This window comes from Mustela nigripes, chromosome 8 (genome assembly GCF_022355385.1).
Source record: "Mustela nigripes isolate SB6536 chromosome 8, MUSNIG.SB6536, whole genome shotgun sequence".
NCBI classification, from domain to species: Eukaryota; Metazoa; Chordata; class Mammalia; order Carnivora; family Mustelidae; genus Mustela; species Mustela nigripes.
In genome coordinates, this window is record NC_081564.1 from 15,793,128 (window position 1) to 15,813,891 (window position 20,764).

The 20,764-nt window shown below is 44.5% G+C and overlaps 1 protein-coding gene and 2 non-coding genes across 5 annotated transcripts in view; 1 reads left to right on the top strand and 2 right to left on the bottom strand.

Annotated features, from left to right (window-relative positions):
* Window positions 1–12,915: 12,915 nt before the first annotated feature.
* On the bottom strand, window positions 12,916–13,056 carry LOC132024079 (U4 spliceosomal RNA). Its single transcript, XR_009406182.1, has one exon. It is a non-coding gene; the product is annotated as a U4 spliceosomal RNA (small nuclear RNA).
* An 810-nt stretch (window positions 13,057–13,866) lies between these two features.
* LOC132024080 (U4 spliceosomal RNA) lies at window positions 13,867–14,007 on the bottom strand. Its single transcript, XR_009406183.1, has one exon. It is a non-coding gene; the product is annotated as a U4 spliceosomal RNA (small nuclear RNA).
* Window positions 14,008–19,101: 5,094 nt separating this feature from the next.
* SIRT4 (sirtuin 4) overlaps window positions 19,102–20,764 on the top strand; it is a 12,613-nt gene continuing 10,950 nt past the window's right edge. For all 3 annotated transcript variants that reach the window (XM_059408572.1, XM_059408574.1, XM_059408573.1), the window contains exon 1: window positions 19,102–19,174. The gene's annotated coding sequence lies outside the window, so the exon portion shown is untranslated. The remainder of the gene's footprint in view (window positions 19,175–20,764) is intronic.

Here is a 20,764-nt window from a genome sequence, read left to right on the forward strand (position 1 = left end):
AAGAGTCGGAAGCTTAACCGACTGTGCCATCCTGGCACCCCCCCCCTCATTTTTAATCAGTATGAAAAGTATCCGAAATATTTTACTTTTTTTTTCCAGTGTGTATTTTACATTGAGAACACTTCTCAGTTTGACTAGCCACACATCCAGTGCTCAGCCGCCACGTGGGGCCAGTGGCTACCCCACGGGACAGTGCAGCTTTAATTGTGAGCTGGCATCATTATTTTGGGGATTTCGACCTAAAAGCCATTGCCTTAGAAAACCATGCCCTGACCTGCGAGGCCCCTGTTATTAAGATCTTTTTTTAGCACCTGGAATGCACTCCTGACAATTATAATTAAACAGTTCCTGTGCACTCATTTGCAGATCTCTGTCTCCTGCTAGACTCTAGACTTCAGGAAGCCAGAGACCATGTCTTAACAGTTGACACTGGAAAGAAAGAAGGGATGAAGGGGGAAAAAGATTTCCAAGAGTAAATTCCAGAGCTTACAATATAGATGGGGAAGTTTTCTGTACGGTAGTTCACAGTAAGAAGAAATTTAGAAAAAAACCAAATCAATTAAAAGATTAAAATTAAGTGTTCATAATACAAAATATATAAATATGGGAGTGCATCTTTTTTTTTTTTTTTTTTTAATTTTACTTATCAAGATGGCTGGGTGGTTTCAGTCGGTTAAGCATCTGCCTTTGGCTCAGGTCATGAGCCCAGAGTCCTGGGACCCAGTCCCTCACTGAGCTCCTTGCTCTGCAAGGAGCCTGCTTCTCCCTCTGCCTTATGTTCTCCCTGCTTGTGCTCTCTCTCTCTCTCTCTCTGATAAACAATTAAATAAAAATATGTTTTAAAAATAAAGATTTTACTTATCTATTTGAGAGAGCGTGAGAGCAAGAGAGAGCATGAGCAGGGGGAGAGGCAGAGGGACAAGGCAGCTGGTTTGGGTTTTTTTTTAAGATTTTATTTATTTGACAGAGATCACAAGTAGGCAGAGAAGCAGGCAGAGAGAGGAGGAAGCAGGCTCCCCGCTGAGCAGAGAGCCAGATTCGTGGCTTGATCACAGGACCCTGGGATCATGACCTGAGCCGAAGGCAGAGGCTTTAACCCACTGAGCCACCCAGGCGCCCCAAGGCAACTGCTTATATGACCAAGACCCCCAGGACCCCTACAGTGTATCCTTAATATTTCCTGAAGATCAGTTTCCAGGGGTGAAAGCGCTGTATCAGAGGTTAAGTGCACTGTTGTTGTTTTGCTTTAAGATTTTATTTATTTATTTGACAGAGAGATAGATCACAAGTAGGCAGAGGGGCAGGGAGCCCAATGTGGGGCTCCATCCCAGGACCCTGAGATCATGACCTGAACTGAAGGCAGAGGCTTAACCCACTGAGCCACCCAGGCGCCCCAGGTCCACTGTTGTTGTCAGTTCTTTTGCTGGGTGTTGACAAAGAGCTCTTGCCCCTTGCCCCTAGCTGTGTCAGACCATGGGATCATGAAGAGCCTGAGCCGAAGGCAGATGCTCAACCAACTAAGCCACCCAGGAGTCCCGAAATATATAGTTAAGTCACAGCACGGTGGGTTCTCAGGGATAGCAAAACTCACGATGGCGCTTGGGACACTTCCCGAGGCTCAGCCACCGCCCAGGGACACTATGTAGTGGCAGGAGTTGAGCGGGGACAGAGAACTCAGGAAAAACCAGACAATGGAACAGAAGTGAGACCTCGGCTGGAATTCCAGCCTTCCTGTTACCCAGTCTCCCCCACAAGGTGGCGATGGTGAGGCTGCTTCTCGGTCACTAACAATCCACTGACAAGCCTGGGAAGGGAGGAATTTTCCAATTTTACACCAAGAATTGTAGGGGCAGAAAGGATCTCAAGAGACCGTCCGGTCCTTCTGGGAGTGAAGGGGACTGGATTTCCCTCCAAAGCTGCTCCATCCTCCATGTCCGATGTCAGCTATGGGCCCACAAGTTGACAGGGGCACAATGGGAAGTCATCCCCAGTCCTCTCTGTCCTATGTTATACCTAATAAGACACACCAGTAACAAGTGGGCTAGTTCAATGGGCTTTGACAGGTGGATACACCCACGGAACCCCCACTGCAATCCAGATACAGAACATTCCATTGTTTTTTCCTGCCCCCTGCTTTTCATTCCTTGCCCCTGACTGCTGGCCCCAAGTAACCACCGATTTGCTTTCTTTGACTATCGATTACTTTGCCTTTTCTTTCTTCCTTTCTCTCTCTCTCTCTTTCTTTCCTAAGATTTTATTTGAGAGAGAGAGTGAGCAAGAGAGATCACAAGTGTTGGGGAGGGGCCTGGGAGGGGGACAGAGGGAAAGGAAGGAAAAGCAGATTCCTGGCTGAGCAGGGAGCCCCCGGGGTCATGACCTGAGCCCAAGGCAGCCTATGGAAGCCACCCAGGTGTCCCAGCATTTTCTTTATAATGCATTTATGTAAATGGAATCATACAACATGTTTTCTCTCTCCTTTTCTGTAGGGTGTGGGGACGCCTGGCTTCCTGTCCCCAGCATGTTCATGAAATTCATCCACGTCATGTGTATTAAGAGTTTGCTCCTTTTTATTACGAGTAAGACGCCTGTGTACAGAGGTACCACACTTTGATCCTCCACTGTCCTGTTGATGGCTATTTGGGCTGTTTTCCCAGTTTGGGCCACTGTGAACAAAGGGGCTATGAATATTTGTAGAGAAGTCTTTGCACAAACATAAATACGCAAGAGTGGTATGGCTGGGTCACAAGGTAGTATCTAAAAAACATACATCGTCCCATTGTCATTCCCCTGCTTCACCCGTTCAGCAGTTTCCTGTTGCACTGGGAATAAATCCAAAATCCTCCCGAGGCTCTGCAAGGCAGCACCCCAGATCTTGTTGTTTTCCAGGCTCCCCGATTCTTCTCACTCCAGCCACCCTGGCCTCCATCACATCCCTCGAACACAGCAAACTAGTTCTGACTTTGGAGCCCTCGAACCTGTGAGCCTCTTTCTGGAATGTTCTTCCGCGATCTTGGCACAGCTGTTCTTGCTCATCGTTGAGATCTCACTTCATGAGTCACCTCCTCAGATCCTGGGCATGTTATCCTCAAACTCCCCAACCCCCTCATCAGACCCTGTATCCCTTTATGCCGGTTTATTTTATTTACTTTCACCTTTGGACATTATGTCCTGTATTTATTTGTTTACCTGTTGGTTATTTGTCTCTCCCTTCCTCCCCCATTAAAATGTCAGGATTATGAGAAGAGGGTCTGGGCTTCTCTTCTCCACCAGTGTCTAGAATGAGAGGAGTTTGATAAATTTTATTTGAAAGAAAGAAGGGCTGGGACACTGAGGCATAAAGAGATGTATTGCCTGGGCTGTAAGATTAGTTGCGTGATCAGGACCAGAACCCCAGCCGCAGCCTTTCTCCTCCATCACAGACCATTCACGGGTTTCCCAGAACTGACAAAGTCTCAAGTATGGGGGCCTTTAGCTGCAATGCTGTTTTGTCTTGTTTTAAGATTTTATTTATTTGTAAGATTATTTATTTATTTATTTGACAGAGGCAGCGAGAGAGGGAACACCAGCGGTGGTAGGGGGCCAGGGGGAGAGGGAGAAGTAGGCTTCCCGCTGAGCAGGGAGCCTGATAAGGGGCTCGGACCCAGGACTCTGAGATCATGACCTGAGCCGAAGGCAGAAGTTTTAATCCACAGAGCCACCCAGGAGCCCAGATTTTAAGTAATCTCTACACCCCACATGGGACTCAAACTCATGACTCTGAGATCAAGAGTCACATGCTCCACCAACTGAGCCAGCCAGGCCCCTCCGCAGTGCTGTGTTTAAAAGCAAAAGACTTGGGACGCCTGGGTGGCTCAGTTGGTTGGACGACTGCCTTCGGCTCAGGTCATGATCCCGGAGTCCCGGGATCGAGTCCCACATCAGGCTCCCAGCTCCATGGGGAGTCTGCTTCGCTCTCTGACCTCCTCCTCACTCATGCTCTCTCTCACTGTCTCTCTCTCAAATAAATAAATTAAATTAAATAAATAAATAAATAAAAACAAAAGCAAAAGACTTGGGACGCCTGGGTGGCTCAGTTGGTTAAGCAGCTGCCTTCAGCTCAGGTCATGATCCCAGGGTCCTGGGATCGAGTCCCACATCGGGCTCCTTGCTCGGCAGGGAGCCTGCTTCTCCCTCTGCCTCTGCCTGCCATTCTGTCTGCCTGTGCTCTCTCTCTGACAAATAAATAAAATCTTAAAAAAAAAATTAAAAAAAAAAAAAAGCAAAAGACTGGAGGGGCGCCTGGGTGGCTCAGTGGGTTCCGCCTCTGTCTTCAGCTCAGGTCATGATCTCAGGGTCCTGGGATCAAGTCCTGCATCGGGCTGTCTGCTCACTGGGGAGCCTGCTTCCTCCTCTCTCTCTCTGCCTGCCTCTCTGCCTACTTGTGCTCTCTATGTCAAATAAATAAATAAAATCTTTAAAAGCAAAGCACTAGAAACAAACCAAATGTCCATGGACAGGGGAATGGGTAAGTAAACCACATACAGTCCTACAATGGAAAACTCTAGCCACAGAAGAGATCCAGGAAGATCATTAAATACTAATAAGAAGCTGTCTTCAAGATCTAAAAAAAAACAAACACTGAACAGTGTTTGTAACATGTGTATCATTTATGGGGAAAGGGTGTTTATGAGATGCTTCTAAATGCTGGAGAGGTCTGGGAGAATACATAAACATTCGTGTTAAATGGCAGGGGGTAAGGCTGGGAGCAAGAGGCTGGGGATCAGGAGTGGGCAGGTGATTTCACTAAACACCCCTTTGAATCTTTTGAAGTTTAAACCACATTTGCCATTTTACCTATTTTCATAATGAATTGATATTTTTAAAAAGATTTTATTTATTTATTTGACAGAGAGAGAGATCACAAGTAGGCAGAGAGGCAGGCAGAGAGGAGGAAGCAGTCTCCACACTGAGCAGAGAGCCCGATGTGGGGCTCGATCCCAGGACTCTGAGATCATGACCTGAGCCGAAGGCAGAGGCTTTAACCTGCTGAGCCACCCAGGCACCCCATGAATTGATATTTTTAAACTAAAATACAATTACATTGTAAAAATGACACTGCTCAATTGGTTAAGGGTCTGCCTTTGGCTAAGGTCATGACCCCAGCCTCCTGGGTTTGAGTCCCAAATCAGGTTCCTTGCTCTATGGGGAGCCCACTTCTCCTTCTGCTTGCCACTCTCCCTGCTCATGTTTGCTCTCTCTCTACCAAAGAAACAAAATCTTAAAAAAAAAAAAAAAAAAAAAAAGACACTACAGACGTTAACATGAAAGAGACTCAACTGCTTAAGAGTGATTCAAGGGAGACTTGGAAATATTTCTCGGAAAAGAATGAACACTGACCTGATTTTTGGAGAATGGGAGGCAGGCAGTGAGAAGGGCATTCCAGAAGAAGGGGCTGGTGGTCGAGTTTATGAGAGCCCCAGAGGAAGGGCAGCAAAAATGGAAGCTTCCAGCCTCTCCCGCTTATCTCCCCAGGTGGTTCAAAGAGTGGATCCCAGCAAGCATGTCAGCCCTCTGGAGGAAACTCTTAAGAGTCCAGGAGTCACAGGACAGACAAGGATTTAAACCCCAGCCCTGCCACCTGCCAACTGTGCAGCTTTACTCATGATAACCTCATCTTTCTGAGCCTCAGTTTCCTTATCAATGAATGCGTGTGAAGTTGAAGGTCTGATACTTAGCTGGGTGGTTTAGGGCAAGTGGCTTAACCACTCTGAGCCTCTGTTACCTTAATGGTAAAATCTGGATAATAAAATACATGCCTCCCAAGGTTGTTATGTGCATTCCACACACGAAAAATGCAGGAAAAAGCCTGAGAAATTGAAACTCTAATTATCATGGGAGGACCAGAGAGAGATTAAGCCTGGGAGAGAAAAAGACAGATTTAGGGATCTGACCAGTCACCCAGGGGTTGCAGAATCAATATCATGGACTATTATCAATCATATTAATAGTTATTGTTATAAAATCATTATTATATTAGAATTAGTATTATATATAAATATTTATGTCTTATTTATATATAATAATTATTATTATACTAGAACATTTATTGTTTGAAGGGTGGGATGCACTATGTTAAGTCTTTTACATTATCTCATTTAATCCTTGCGAAAAACCCAAGGTGGGGTTCATGCCTATTTTATAGGCCAGGAAACTGAGGCTCATGAATAAGGATACTGGCTGGAGGTCACACGGGTACAAAGTGGTGAAGTCAGGATTCAAAGCCAGGACCGTCCTGACTTGAGAGTCCACGGGCTGGCTCACGAACGGGAGCGTGGGGGCACACAGCCTTAGGAAGGCCCTGCTGCCTCTGAATTGGGAGGGAAGGCATGGTCTGGGCTCCCACCATCCTGCTGAAATCCTTCAGGACACCAGAATAAGGGGTGCGCAGGTGGCTCAGTTGGTTAAGCATCTGCCTTCAGCTCAGATCATGATCTCAGGGTCCTGGGATGGAGCCCCACATCAGGCTCCCTGCTCAGTGGGGAGCCTGTTTCTCCTTCTTCCTCTGCCTGCCACTCCCCCTGTTTGTACTCTTTCTGTCAAATAAATAAGTAAATAAATAATCTTAAAAAAAAAAGACACCAGAATAAAACCCAGTAGTTTTCCAGGACTTGTAACCCCATTAAAAGACCCAGTGTGGCTACTTTCTCCCTTCTCAGCTCCAGTCTCAGGGGCTGACTTTTAGTTCCTCTGTCTCCAGACCCCTGCAGGGGCTGTTAACTCCTGTAAAAAGTCATCCTCTCTGTCCTGGTTAACCACTCTCTTTTAGTTAACCGCTCTCTTTTAGTTCACAGCTCAGCTACCCCCTTTTCCAGGAAGCCTTCCCTGACCACCGCCCAGGCTTGGATAATTGGTCCTATGACCCCTACCAAAGCATTTAACTCTGGGTCAGGCATCATCGGAAGCACTTTTCCTATATCATGTAAAATGTCCTATATCATGTAAAATTTTTTATTTTAATTTTTAAACTTAACTTTTAATTTTTAATTTTAATTTTTTAAATGATATATATAATTTTTAAAAAGTAATTATGATGATGATGATTTTATTTATTTTTGCCCAGAACTAATGCTCAGAAATTCTGATTTAATTGTCTTAGAATGCAACCTGGGCTTCAGAATTTTTATTTACTTATTTTTTAAAGATTGTATTTATGTATTTGACAGACAGAGATCACAAGTAGGCAGAGAAGCAGGCAGAGAGAGAGGAGGAAGCAGGCGCCCTGCTGAGCAGAAAACCGGATGCGGGGCTTGATATGGGGCTCTCTATGGGGCTTGATATGGGGCTTGATCCCAGGACCCTGGGATCATGACTGAGCTGAGGGCAGACAGAGACTTTAACCCACTGAGCCACCCAGGTGCCCCGGGGCTTCAGAATTTTTTAAAAGCTCCCCGCTGATTCTTACAGATATCCTGAAGTGACTTGAACACTAAGAAGATTGTTTGGGGGGCTGGTGGGTCATTTCCTTGCTGAGATGGTCCTCAGGCTCTCTGTCCCTTGGAGTTAGGGGTCCAGATTGGCTGGGGTAACAGGGAGCGAGGGTGGAATGACTGTTGGCTCCATGGAGGGTGTTGGTGTTTCCAAAGCTATTTCCCTGTGTGATGGGGAGGGCCAGGACTACCTCACCCAACAGTCTTTTCTTGCTCTCTGTCTGGAAAGGAGCTGGAGAACAAAGCAGTGTTGAAACTGGATGTGAATTCACACCCCTCCCTCTTCCCTTCCCTAACGGGAAAACTGCTGAGACATCCAAACATATACATCAGACATTCTCCAGGTGCTCTCCCTACGTGGCTTTGTGGGTGAATACATTGGAAGAGTCTCGGGGGAGCTGATTTGGGGACACCTCTCAAATGCAAAATAGGCATGACCTTTGTGCAGGCAATCAGATCTATAGAAATTTTCCCTAGAAATACCCGACAAGGGGCGCCTGGGTGGCTCAGTGGGTTAGAGCCTCTGGCTTCGGCTCAGGTCATGATCCCAGGGTCCTGGGATCGAACCCTGCATTGGGTTCTCTGCTCGGCAAGGAGCCTGCTTCCCTTCCTCTCTCTGCCTCTCTGCCTCCTTGTGATCTCTGTCTGTCAAATAAATAAAATCTTAAAAAAAAGAAATACCCCACGAGTAGACAAAGCTGCACATGCAAGGATGTTCATAGGAGCTTTGCTTCTAATCAGGAAAAATGAAAATATGTCAAATGTCCATGTTCAGGAGACTGGTTAGCTGAAGTGAGATATACCCATACAGGAAGAGGGGAGCTATGTACTGATATAGGTAATATGCCACCATTGTATTATTTAGCAGAAAGAAAAAAGAATTAGTAGCACTGAGGTAGAATACAATCCAGTGTTTGTTAATAATAATGTTGCCATAGGAATAGAACAATTTGGAAGAATAGTCTCACTTACCTGTGGTTTTCTCCTCTAGTAGGAGAGGAAGGCTTATGGTGGGGGATCTTTGTGTATACAATGCTTGGATTTTATATGCAAAATTATGTGCAGTAATTTTGTAATCAGAAAAAATTATTGTGAAATAATTGTGAATTAATAATTATTGTGAATTAATAAATATTGTGAATTAATAAATATTGTGAGATAGTATTATTGTGAAACAGAAAACAGTATATTAACAGCTTATGGATTCACTTTCAAACACCTATTTTTATGTTGTCTGATTTTTACTGCAATTAAAAAAAAATCAGGGGCGCCTGGGTGGCTCAGTGGGTTAAGCCGCTGCCTTCGGCTCGGGTCATGATCTCAGGGTCCTGGGATAGAGTCCCACATCAGGCTCTCTGCTCGGCGGGGAGCCTGCTACCCTTCCTCTCTCTCTCTGCCTGCCTCTCTGTCTACTTGTGATCAATCTCTGTCAAATAAATAAATAAAAATCTTAAAAAAAAAATCATTGCAACTCAAATTACTCAGCCAAAAGAAGAGTCCAGTAGAGCTGAGAGCAAAATGTCACATGGATGTTCTGTAACTTTTCCCTCTTTTATTTTTTTAAATTTTAAAAAAGATTTTATTTATTTATTTGACAGAGACACAGCGAGAGAGGGAACACAAGCAGGAGTGGGAGAGGGAGAAGCAGGCTTCCCGCCAAGCAGAAAGCCCAATGGGGGGCTCAATCCCATGTCCCAAGGGCCATGACCCAAGCCAAAGGCAGATGCTTAACGAATGCCTAACTTTTCCCTTTTTAAAATAAAAACATTATTTTGTTTTCTTTATTTGTTCGTCTTTTCAGTGGTTTTCCCATGCTTTTGTGTTTGCCCACAAATTAGTCATTATTTCACTTACTTGCTATTAGAAATTCTAAGAAAATCACACACACACAGACAAACACACACGCATACACACGCACACCACATCACATAGGTCAGTGTTTGCCAGAGTGTCAGCTGACATTCTGATCAATACAGAATTTGCCACAAGAGCACCATCTTCTATTTCCTCCAGACCTGGGTCAGTACTCTGATCAGCCATCTCGGCAAACCAGCTAAGGTGGAAAGAAATGGTTGGGGCGCATTTCCAGACCACACCATCAGGGACAATTATATCAACATTTCAACCTCTGGGTAGCACGCCTGCCTCCTTTTGAATTTCTTAATCAATCAACATGGGGTCTCCAGGATGTTCCCCCTTTTTCTTTTTTTTCAAAGTATTTTTTAAAATTTAAGGTATGTACTTTTTTTTTTTTTTTTTTTTTTTTAAGATTTTATTTATCTGACACAGAGAAAGAGCATAAGCAGGGGGAGTGGCAGGCCGAGGGAGAGGGAGAGGCAGACTTCCTCGGAGCAGGGAGCCCGAAGGCCCCTCGGTGCCCTGCCCCTCTTTTTCTTCCCAGAATGCCCCTTTGAGAAATGCTCACTGACCTCTTCTTGCCATCATGTTTGCTCAGTTCTGATACATTGGCTTCTCGGTGGCTCTCGAATTCCTGTCCTGAACGCAGGGCATCCCTCAGCCCCTGGAAACCTATCCGGGATTTTCCAGAGAAGGAGTGACATTAATTTATCTTACTCAGTCAGATTTGATGACTGATCAGGAAGTAGTTTAAGAAGGTAGTCATGGAGGGCGCCTGGGTGGCTCAGTGGGTTAAGCCGCTGCCTTCGGCTCAGGTCATGATCTCAGGGTCCTGGGACCGAGTCCCACGTGGGGCTCTCTGCTCAGCAGGGAGCCTGCTTCCTCCTCTCTCTCTCTCTGCCTGCCTCTCCGACTACTTGTGATTTCTCTCTGTCAAATAAATAAATAAAATCTTAAAAAAAAAAAAGAAGAAGGTAGTCATGGAAAGCAAAGGCTTTTAGTCTCAAATGGTTTCTATGGCAAGTGTTCATTCCACAAATTACTGATTACTTTTATAGTAGAGGCAGAGCAGTTACCTTAACCAGGTGCTTAAATTCAGCTTCACTGACAGTGGAAGATGCAGTGCAAAGTTCACAGAGACGCCCTTCAACTTCTCTTGAATCTAATCAAGTCCTGGGTATAGGAAATACAGGGTGACAAAGGAATATGTTTGTCAACACCTCCCCAGGACACCATCAGATGAAGTCAGAATGTGGGACTTCTGCAAGATACCTGTATTGAGCTCTTCCAAAAAAAAAAAAAAAATCAATATCATAAAAGAAAGAGGAAAGGCTGGGAGGCTTGTCTAGATTTTATTTTATTTTTTAAGATTTTATTTATTTATTTGACAGAGAGAGAGAGAGAAATCACAAGTAGGCAGAGGCAGGCAGAGAGAGAGGGGGAAAGCAGGCTCCCCGCCAAGCAGAGAGCCCAACGTGGGGCTCAATCCCAGGACCCTGAGATCATGATCTGAGCTGAAGGCAGAGGCTTAACCCACTGAGACACCCAGGCGCCCCGCTTGTCTAGATTTTAAAAGACTGCACATGGAAAGTAAAATGATGCAGCTAGTCTGGAAAATAATCTGGCAATTCGTTACAAAACTAAACATGTAATTTCCCATATGGCCCCAGGGAATTAAAAATGTATGCTCACACAGAACTTGGATTGTTCTTTTCCTTCTCCTTTTTTAGGAAGCCCTATGCTCCTATGGGCTTGAACTCATGACCCCAAGATCCAGAATCACATGTTCTACTGACTGAGCCAGCCAGGGGGCCTCACCAAAACTTGTACAGGAATGTTCTTAGGAGCTTTACTGGTCAGGCAGCAACCCATGTGTCCTTCAGTGGGTGAATAATTGAACAAACTCTGATACTTCCATCAACGGAATGCTTCTCAGTGAGAGAAAGGAATGAATTATGGATTAATGCAACAACCTGGATGGACCTCAAGGACATTAGGTTTGGTGAAAAAGTCAATCTCAAAAATTTACATACCCTATGATTCCATTTATGTAGAACTCTGGAAAATGCTAATCATAGTGACACAAGGGAGTGGGAAGAGATGGGAGGTGGGGATGGATTAAAAATGAACACCAGAAATTTGGGGGCAGTGATGAACTTGTTCACTCTCTGGACGGCAGTAATGGTGTCATGGGTGTACATTGTCTCAAAACTTATAAAGTTGTGTGCTTTGAATATGCGTGGTTTATTGAATGTCAATTATAACTCAATAGAGCTGTTTGTTGAAAAAAAAAAGGAATGGAGAGTGGTTTCTGTGAGAACTAAATGGAATGAAGCATATTACGGACTTTTTGTGTAGTCTGGTACACAGTTAAGTACTCAGTGGCTGCTGTCGGAACTTGGCTGGTCTTCTGGATGGCTCCATCACATCTCCCTGCTTCTGTTCTTCATAGCACTGGAATCATCTGTAATTTCCGAGTTTATCTGTTCGTTTGCTTACTTGTGGTCTCAAGACTGTGAGCTCCCTAAAGCAGGGACTGGGTCTAATTTACCGCAGGGGTGGTTTTCCCCTGGGCCACACATCCTTTTTTTTTTTTTTTTTTTTTTTTAAAGATGTTTATTTATTTGACAGAGAGAGATCACAAGTAGATAGAGAGGCAGGCAGAGAGAGAGAGAGAGAGAGGGAGAAGCAGGCTCCCCACGGAGCAGAGAGCCCGATGCGGGGCTTGATCCCAGGACTCCGGGATCATGACCTGAGCCGAAGGCAGAGGCTTAACCCACTGAGCCACCCAGGCGCCCCATACACATCCTTTTGTTTACAGACCAGTAAAGTGTTTGATGGGTCACGGCGGTCCACCCATGTCCAGCTGGATCTGCCATGCGCAAGGGTAGGACTCCCGAAGGCTTCTGTCCGGGGACGTCCCTGGCCTTCCTAACATAGGACAAGACTAGAGGTAGCCGGTGTCGTGGAATCCAGTACACCCCTAGATGTGAGGGCACTTGGTTCCAAACACAGCTCTACCTTCCGTTGCTTTAAAAGGCATCTGGGAGGGGAGCCTGGGTGGTACAGCGGGTTATAAATCTCTGCCTTCGGCTCAGGTCTGATCCCAGGGTCCTGGGATCGAGCCCCGCATCAGGCTCTCTGCTCAGCGGGGAGTCTGCTTGCCTTCCTCTCTCTGCCTACTTGTGATCTCTGTCAAATAAATAAATAAAATCTTAAAAAAAAAAAAAAAAAAGCATCTGGGTGAGGAGTGCCTAGGTGGCTCAGTGGTTTAAGCCTCTGCTTTTGGCTCGGGTCATGAGCCAGGACCCCCACATCAGGCTCTCTGCTCAGCAGGGAGTCTGCATCCCCCTTTCTCTCTGCCTACTTGTGATCTCTGTCTCTGTCAAATGAATAAATAAACCCGAGAAAAATACACTTTGGTGGAAATAACTGCACATTACTATGAAACAGAAAGCCTCAGACTTTCAGAAAGGAGCCCATAAGGAAAGCAAATTTTCACCGCCAACTGTTATACAATGAAAAACAACGGGATACATAAAAAACCACCAAAACACATTTCATACTGTTTTTTAAAAACAGGCATATTCAGTCTCCGTAGAGACTGTCAAAAATTGCCAATGCCGACTATATTTCAAGTCGTCATGGCGGGGTATTGGGAAAAGTTTTCAATTAGCAATAATCGCGCCTCGGATAAACCTCATTGGCTACGATACTGCCACTGCGCAAAGCTGAAAAACTCCTTCACGCACCCTGCTCCCCCACGGATGACAACTGTCTTATCAGTGACGGTGAGTTACTGCCAGCGAGTTCGTGGATCTGATGCGTTCTGCTTCTAGCAGTTATAGTTAAGGTCCGTCTGCGCCGGAGGTTTGTGCTTGTTGGATCATCTCGGTCGAACATTCAGATTTTGGAATTGAGAATGCATTCGCAGGGGATGCTGGGTAACCTCATGCAAATCCTCATGACATCACAGACATGACCAGGTTAGACCTGAATTTTGAGTTAAAGAACCTGAGCGGCGGTTTTGAAAGCGGGGAAAACGAATGAACCAGAAAAAGACGAGTGACCGCCGGCGGAGGTTCAGAGAACCAGGTGGGCAAAGGTCTCAGGAGATATCCGTGCAAGCTCGAACGTTACTAGGGCAGAAATAAAAATGTTGACCAAAAAAAACCAAAAACAAACCACACCAACGCACGTTGTTACGGGGCTCGGCAAACAATAAATGATAATAACCGCATCCTGCAAGTCCTAACTAACGCCCCCAACCCCATAGTCCACCAATGCCAATAGAAACAGGCTACACAGGGGCACCTGGGTGGCTCAGTGGGTTAAGCCGCTGCCTTCGGCTCAGGTCATGATCTCAGGGTCCTGGGATAGAGTCCCGCAACGGGCTCTCTGCTCAGCAGGGAGCCTGCTTCCTCCTCTCTCTGCCTGCCTCTCCAACTACTTGTGATTTCTCTCTGTCAAATAAGTAAAATCTTTAAAAAAAAAAAAAAAAAAAAGCTACACAGAAACACTTACATTAAACCAAGGAAATCAGTCTCCGTAGAGACTGTCAAAAATTGCCAATGCCGACTATATTTCAAGTCGTCACGGCGGGGTATTGGGAAAAGTTTTCAATTAGCAATAATCGCGCCTCGGATAAACCTCATTGGCTACGATACTGCCACTGCGCAAAGCTAACGAGTAACGCCCCCAATCATTATCCCCAATAGGTAAGGTTCCTATTTCAGAAATGCGAGTTTGAGTCTCATAGAAAAACCATCAATTCTTATTTGATTGAAAATTATTCAACCGTATAAGGATCCCTCGAAAATGCATAAGCTATTTCTGAGGATTTATTTCTTGATTTCACTTAACTAAGTTTTGAGGGAGCACGAAGCAAAGCATTATGGGAGGGAACATGCTAATAGCTTCATTCATAGAGTGAATTGGGGCCGATAAAAAATGGGCTGTGTCAGCGTGTGTTCACTTGGCTACCGATTCACCGCGTACTATCATCTCCAAAATAGATTTTTTCATAAATTGGAGAAACTACATATATCATAAAATTCACCATTTTAACCATTTTTAAGTATACAATTCAGTAGCATTAAGTACGTTTATTCTTTGCAACTATTACTCCACCTTTCACAAACTTTTCCATCACCCCAGTTGAAACTCCGTACCCATTAAACACTAACTCCCCTACCCATTCCTTCCTCTTTCAGCCCCTGGCAACTTCGATTCTACTTTCTGTCTCTACAAATTTGACTCTTCTAAGTATCTCATATAAGCAGAATCATACAATATTTTATTTTTTGTGTCTGGCTTTTTTTTTTTTTTTAAAGAATTTATTTATTTATTTATTTGAGATAGAGAGCGCCCACGAGAGAGCACAAGATGGACTGGGGAGGAGTGCGAGGGAAAGGGAAAATCAGGCTCCTAGCTGAGTAGAGAGCCCCATAAGGAGCTCCATCCCAGAGCCGAAGGCAGACACTTAACCAACTGAGCAACCCAGGTGCCCTGGCTATTTTTTTTTTTTTTTTTAAGTTTACTTTTTTTAAAGTTTACTCACTTAAGTTTACTTTTTAAGTTTACTTACTTTTTTTAAGTTTACTTAAGTAATCTCAACACCCAACGTATACACCACCATAGATCAAAAGTTGCATGTTCTTCCTACGGAGCCAGAGAGACGCTTATTTCATAGGGTAATGGTTTAAGGTCTATCCATGTTGTAGTATATATCAGAATTTCATTCCTCTTTACATCTGATTAGTATTCCATTGTTTGGAATTTTATTACCCATCCATTATTCTTTTTTTTTTTTTAAAGATTTTATTTATTTATTTGTCAGAGAGAGAGAGAGTGAGAGCGAGCACAGGCAGACAGAGTGGAAGGCAGAGTCAGAGGGAGAAGCAGGCTCCCCGTGGAGCAAGGAGCCCGAAGTGGGACTCGATCCCAGGACGCTGGGATCATGACCTGAGCCGAAGGCAGCTGCTTAACCAACTGAGCCACCCAGGCGTCCCTACCCACCCATTATTCTATGAATCTGCATTGCTTCCACTTTTTGGCATTGTGAATAATCCTACAAACAGAGGCATACTAGTATCTGTTTGAGTCCTTGTTTTCAACTCTTTTCTTTTTTTTTTTTTTTTAAGATTTTATTTATTTATTTGACAGAGAGAGAGAGAGAGAGATCACAAGTAGGCAGAGAGGCAGGCAGAGAGAGAGGAGGAAGCAGTCTCCCCGCCGAGCAGAGAGCCCCATGCGGGGCTCTATCCCAGGACCCTGAGATCATGACCTGAACAGAAGGCAGAGGTTTAACCCACTGAGCCACCCAGGCGCCCCTCAACTCTCTTCTGTGTATAATTGGAAGTTTGAGTCATGTGGTAATTTTGGGGGGGGGGGGGTAATTCTTTTTTAATACCAAAAGATTGTTTTGTTTTGTTTTTTTAAGATTTTTGTTTATTTGTCAGAGAGAGTGAGAGTGCGTGCACAAGCAGGTAGAGTGGCAGGCAGAGGCAAAGAGAGACGCAGGCTCCCGCTGAGCAAGGAGCCCAATGCGGGACTCGATTCCAGGACCCTAGGATTATGACCTGAGCTGAAGGCAGTGACTTAACCCACTGAGTCCCTGAGGCGTCCCTAATGCCAAAAGGTTTTTTGTTGGACACATTAATTCAGAGAGAAGAGTCTGAAGAAGGCTACTTTCATAGAAATGTTCACAGTTTAGGGGCACCTGGGTGGGTCAGTGGGTTAAGCCTCTGCCTTAGGCTCAGGTCATGATCTCAGGGTCCTGGGATAGAGCCCTGAATTGGGCTCTCTACTCAGCAGGGAGCCTGCTTCCTCTTCTCTTTCTCTCTCTACCTGCCTCTCTGCCTACTGGTGATCTCTCTCTCTCTGTCAAATAAATAAATAAAATCTTAAAAAAAAAAAGGAAATGTTCATAGTTTACAAAGTTTGAAGTAATTTTCGCTCCCACTGCCTGTTGTCCTTGGCAAGTGGAAAGCTGTCAGAAACTCATGTCTGAACTTCTTTCTTTCCTGAACTATATTCTCTAACATACTTTTACTTTTTGCTACCCATTAAGATGTAAAAAGCAGTCTCCAAGAAAGTGACGTTTTTCCTAATATTTATTGTATTTTAAACATTTTTATTTATTTACAAAAATGTTATTTCTTTGTGAGAAAGATTGAGAGCATGAGGAGGGCAGAGGCAGAGCCCGAGGGAGAAGCAGACTCCCTGCTGAGCAGAGAGCCTGATGCAAAGACTTAGGACCCTGAGATCATGACCCCAGCGGAAGGCAGATGCTTAACTGACTGAGCCACCCAGGTGCTCCCCAACATTTTATTATAAAAAATTTCAGGGGTGCCTGGGTGGCTCAGTGGGTTAAAGCCTCTGCCTTCAGCTCAGGTAATGATTATAGGGTTCTGGGATCAAGTCCCGCATTGGGCTCTCTGCTCAGTGGGGAGTCCGCTTCCCTTCCTCTCTCTCTCTCTCTCTGCCTGCCTCTCTGCCTACTTGTGATCTCTGTCTGTCAAACAAATAAATAAAATTTTAAAAAACCTTTTTTTTCACGGCACCTCGGTGGCTCAGTGGGTTAAAGCCTCTGCCTTCGGCTCAGGTCATGATCCCAGGGTCCTAGGATCAAGCCCCCCATAGGGCTCTCTGCTCAGCAGGAGTCTGCTTCCACCTCTCTCTCTGCCTACTTGTGATCTCTGCCTGTCAAATAAATAAAATCTTAAAAAATATATTTTTTTCAAACATGAGAGGTTCCTGGTGGGCCCAGTCGCTAGAGCATGAGACTCTTGACCTTAGGATTTTAAGTTTGAGCCCCACTTTGGGTGTAGAGGTCACTTAAAAATTTAATCTTTTTTTTTTTTTAAAGTAGGCACCACGCCCAGCATGGAGCCCAACACAGGGCTTGAACTTACAACCCTGAGATCAAGAAACCGAGCTGAGATCAAGTGTTGGGTGCTTAAACACCTCTAAAAATAAAATCTTAATAAAAAAAAAATTCAAACATGAAATGTTCAAAGTGTTGTTTCAGTGAACAGTCATCACCTAGATGCAAAAATGACATTTTTAAAAGTCCTGTTTGATGCCGATGTATAGTCAATTTTTTTCCATAGGGTAAGAAAAATTAGTGGGGGCGGGGGGAGATTAACAACTTGATTAATTTTAGATTGTTTTACTTTGATCAAATCAAAGACTTAGTCACTGAATTCCTGGTGTGGTGAAATTGTGTGTTTCACCAGCTGCCTTGGGTGATTTCATTCTCCACGGATGAGTTTCCAGCACTAAGGAAAATGGAAAAGTCAGCTAATTTCTCCCTGGAACATGAGATTCTTTGGGGCCTAAAAGCACAATCGCCCTGTATCAGGCAGTCTCGCAATAAATGATGCTCATTCCACTTGGCAAACTGAGAAAACAATATGGGTTGGAAATTTTTCATAATAAAATGTGGCTGGGGGAATGTCCGTGTTTTGCCATTTCAATAGGTTTTGGTCAAATACCCATAAATGCAGAAAATATTGCTGATTACAATTTTTTTGACTTAGTAAGAATTTCCAGTCTATATTTTGGGCCTTTCTTTCAGCCAGTGTGGTCAGGTTAACTAGGGCACAAAAGGCTGTCATGTCAGGTGATTATCCCAGCAGGGTGACCTATCTGAGCTGTTGCTGGAGGTCCTACCCTCAAACACTAACCTGGGTGATTTTACCAATATTTACCTCCACACATTCAGTGAGAGGATCAGGAGTCAAACTTTGACTCCAACTTCTAGAATACTCTTCGGGGCTTCAGTTTATCTTAAAATGGGTGAAGTTGTTCCTTAGGTGATCGTACTCTTCGGGGCTTCAGTTTATCTTAAAATGGGTGAAGTTGTTCCTTAAGTGATCGTCAAGGTCCAGGTTAGCTGGCCTTTGATAATGTTCTCAACACAAATTGATAACTTATTTAGGTGAGGCTAGAGAACAAAGGTTCTCTTTGGTTACATGTTAGGAACAACTGGGAACTTTGTAAACTGATTGATGCCCAGGCATCTCCCCAGACCAATTAAATCAGAATATCTGTAAGTGAGACCTAGGCATTGTGTTGGCTAATTTAATAAAAACAAAGAAGGAGAAATAAAATTGGAGAAGCCAAGTGGGCAAACACACTATTCCCTGTATATTATGTGTGGAGCTAGTTGTTCATATAAACTCCAAAAACATCAGTTTTTCAGATATTTGTTCACAAACTGCTGCAAGGTGGAAACTTGATTTCCTCATGGTGAGTGCAAAGGATCATAATCACTAAAGTTGAGTATGAGTCTAGTCTAAATCCATTATTAAAGTTTCTATTTTTTAAAAGATTTTATTTATTTATTTGAGAGAGAGAATGAGACAGCAAGAGAGGGAACACAAGTAGGGAGAGTGGGAGAGGAAAAAGCAGGCTTCTGGCTAAGCGGGGAGCCCCATGCGGGGCTGGATTCCAGGACCTGGGGTCCTGACCTGAGCCAAAGGCAGAAACTTAAGGACTGAGCCACCCAGGCACCTTTACAGCTTCTATCTTAAGAATGAATTCCTAACTTAGTGCTGTTTGGATGTATTATTTTGCGCTTAGCACTCCGGTGTGGAAAATCTAACCATTTCTCTCAAAGGGACACTGTGTTAGTTTAGAAGACAGCCGCCCATCTCGAACCAAGGTTCAAAATCTCTGACCCTGAAACGCAGACAGGTGGCGCTACTAGACAATCTGGGCCTCTAAACCGTGAAGCCCGGAGGATTGTGGGACTTGTAGTTTTTATGCAGCATTTCCTCTTCATGAACTACATTTCCCCAAATGCAAAAGTAGTCAGTCGTAAAGTGTCGTTTAAGCTGTGAAAGGTGAGTGTGTTCTGGGTGAGCTTCGGGTTTCTTGAAGGTGTTTGTTGTAAGGGGCATATTGTAAGGGGTACTATATTAACTCTTTGCCCTTTGGTGGAACCTGGCAGGGAGCTGCAGTTCTAATAGAGCGTGTTTTCAGAGGGGTTTCCCCAGCCCTTTGGTCTCAGGAATCCAGACCAGATTTGTTTAGCCGTTCACGTGTTGCTGTGGAATGTCTAGAGAAATCAGGGTCCTGAACCTGGATCTGAAAAGGCAGGCATAAAATAATGTTTACATACGGGGTGTGATCACTAGAGAATTTCTGCACTATGTTAGATAATATGTTAAAACCTTGTTTTTACAGCTAGAAAGTTGGGGTAGAATGTCCTGCCAGACCCCTCTATTCTGCTGTGTCCGCGATTCAGGGTACACTAATAGAATATGGGAGAGATAGAATAAAAGATGTGCATGTGCTTAGTTACATTAATAAATAAGGAGCCATAAAAAGCTAAGTCTGAAATGTCTGAGCAACTACTTCAACACCTAGCAAACTAGAATTCAGGGGCACTCTTTGTTACTTTTTTTTTTTTTTTTTTTAGTAGAGAGAGGGACAGAGAGAGGAGGAACACAGCAGGGGGAGTGGGAGAGGGAAAGCAGGCTTCTTGCTGAGCAGGGAGCGCGACCTGGGGCCCATCCCATGACCTTGAGATCATGACTGGAATGGAAGGCAGACGCCCAACGACTGAGCCACCCAGGCACCCCTGAAATGTGCTCTTTAGTTTATGAAGAAGTACTTATTTAGAAAATGGGAAGTGGGTTTATGGAACACACAGTCTCCCAAGGGATGTTAGTAACTAAAATTATAAAGGTAGTCCTCGGGGACGCCTGGGTGGCTCAGTTGGTTGAGCGGCTGCCTTTGGCTCGGGTCATGATCCCAGCATCCTGGGATCGAGTCCCACATCGGGCGCCTTGCTTGGCGGGGAGCCTGCTTCTCCCTCTGCCTCTGCCTGTGCTCGCTCGCTCTCTCTCCCTCTCTCTCTCTCTGACATATAAATAAATAAAATCTTAAAAAAAAAAAAAGGTAGTCCTCCAATGGAGACTCTTTAGATGTAGTCTAGATGGAATAACAATGAGCTATTAAAGGATTTAAAAAATATATTGGGAGTAGGCCATTAATATTTTGAAATCTATAAGAAATTTTTTAAAAAAGATTTTTATCTACTTGACAGAGACGGTAAGTGAGAGAGAGAGAGAGAGCGAGCGAGCACAGCAGCAGAGGGAGAGGGAGAAACGGATTCCCCCGCTAAGCAGTGAGTCCAACCCACAGCTCCATCCCAGGATGCTGGGATCATGATCTGAGCTAAAGGCAGATGCTTAACTGAGGCACTAAGGAACCCCTTATAAGAAATTTCTTTCTTTCTTTTTTAAAGATTTTATTTATTTATTTGACAGACAGAGATCACAAGTAGGCAGAGAGGCAGAGAGAGAGAGGAGGAAGCAGGCTCCCCGCTGAGCAGAGAGCCCGATGCGGGACTCGATCCCGGGACCCCGAGATCATGACCTGAGCTGAAGGCAGCGGCTTAACCCACTGAGCCACCCAGGCGCCCACAA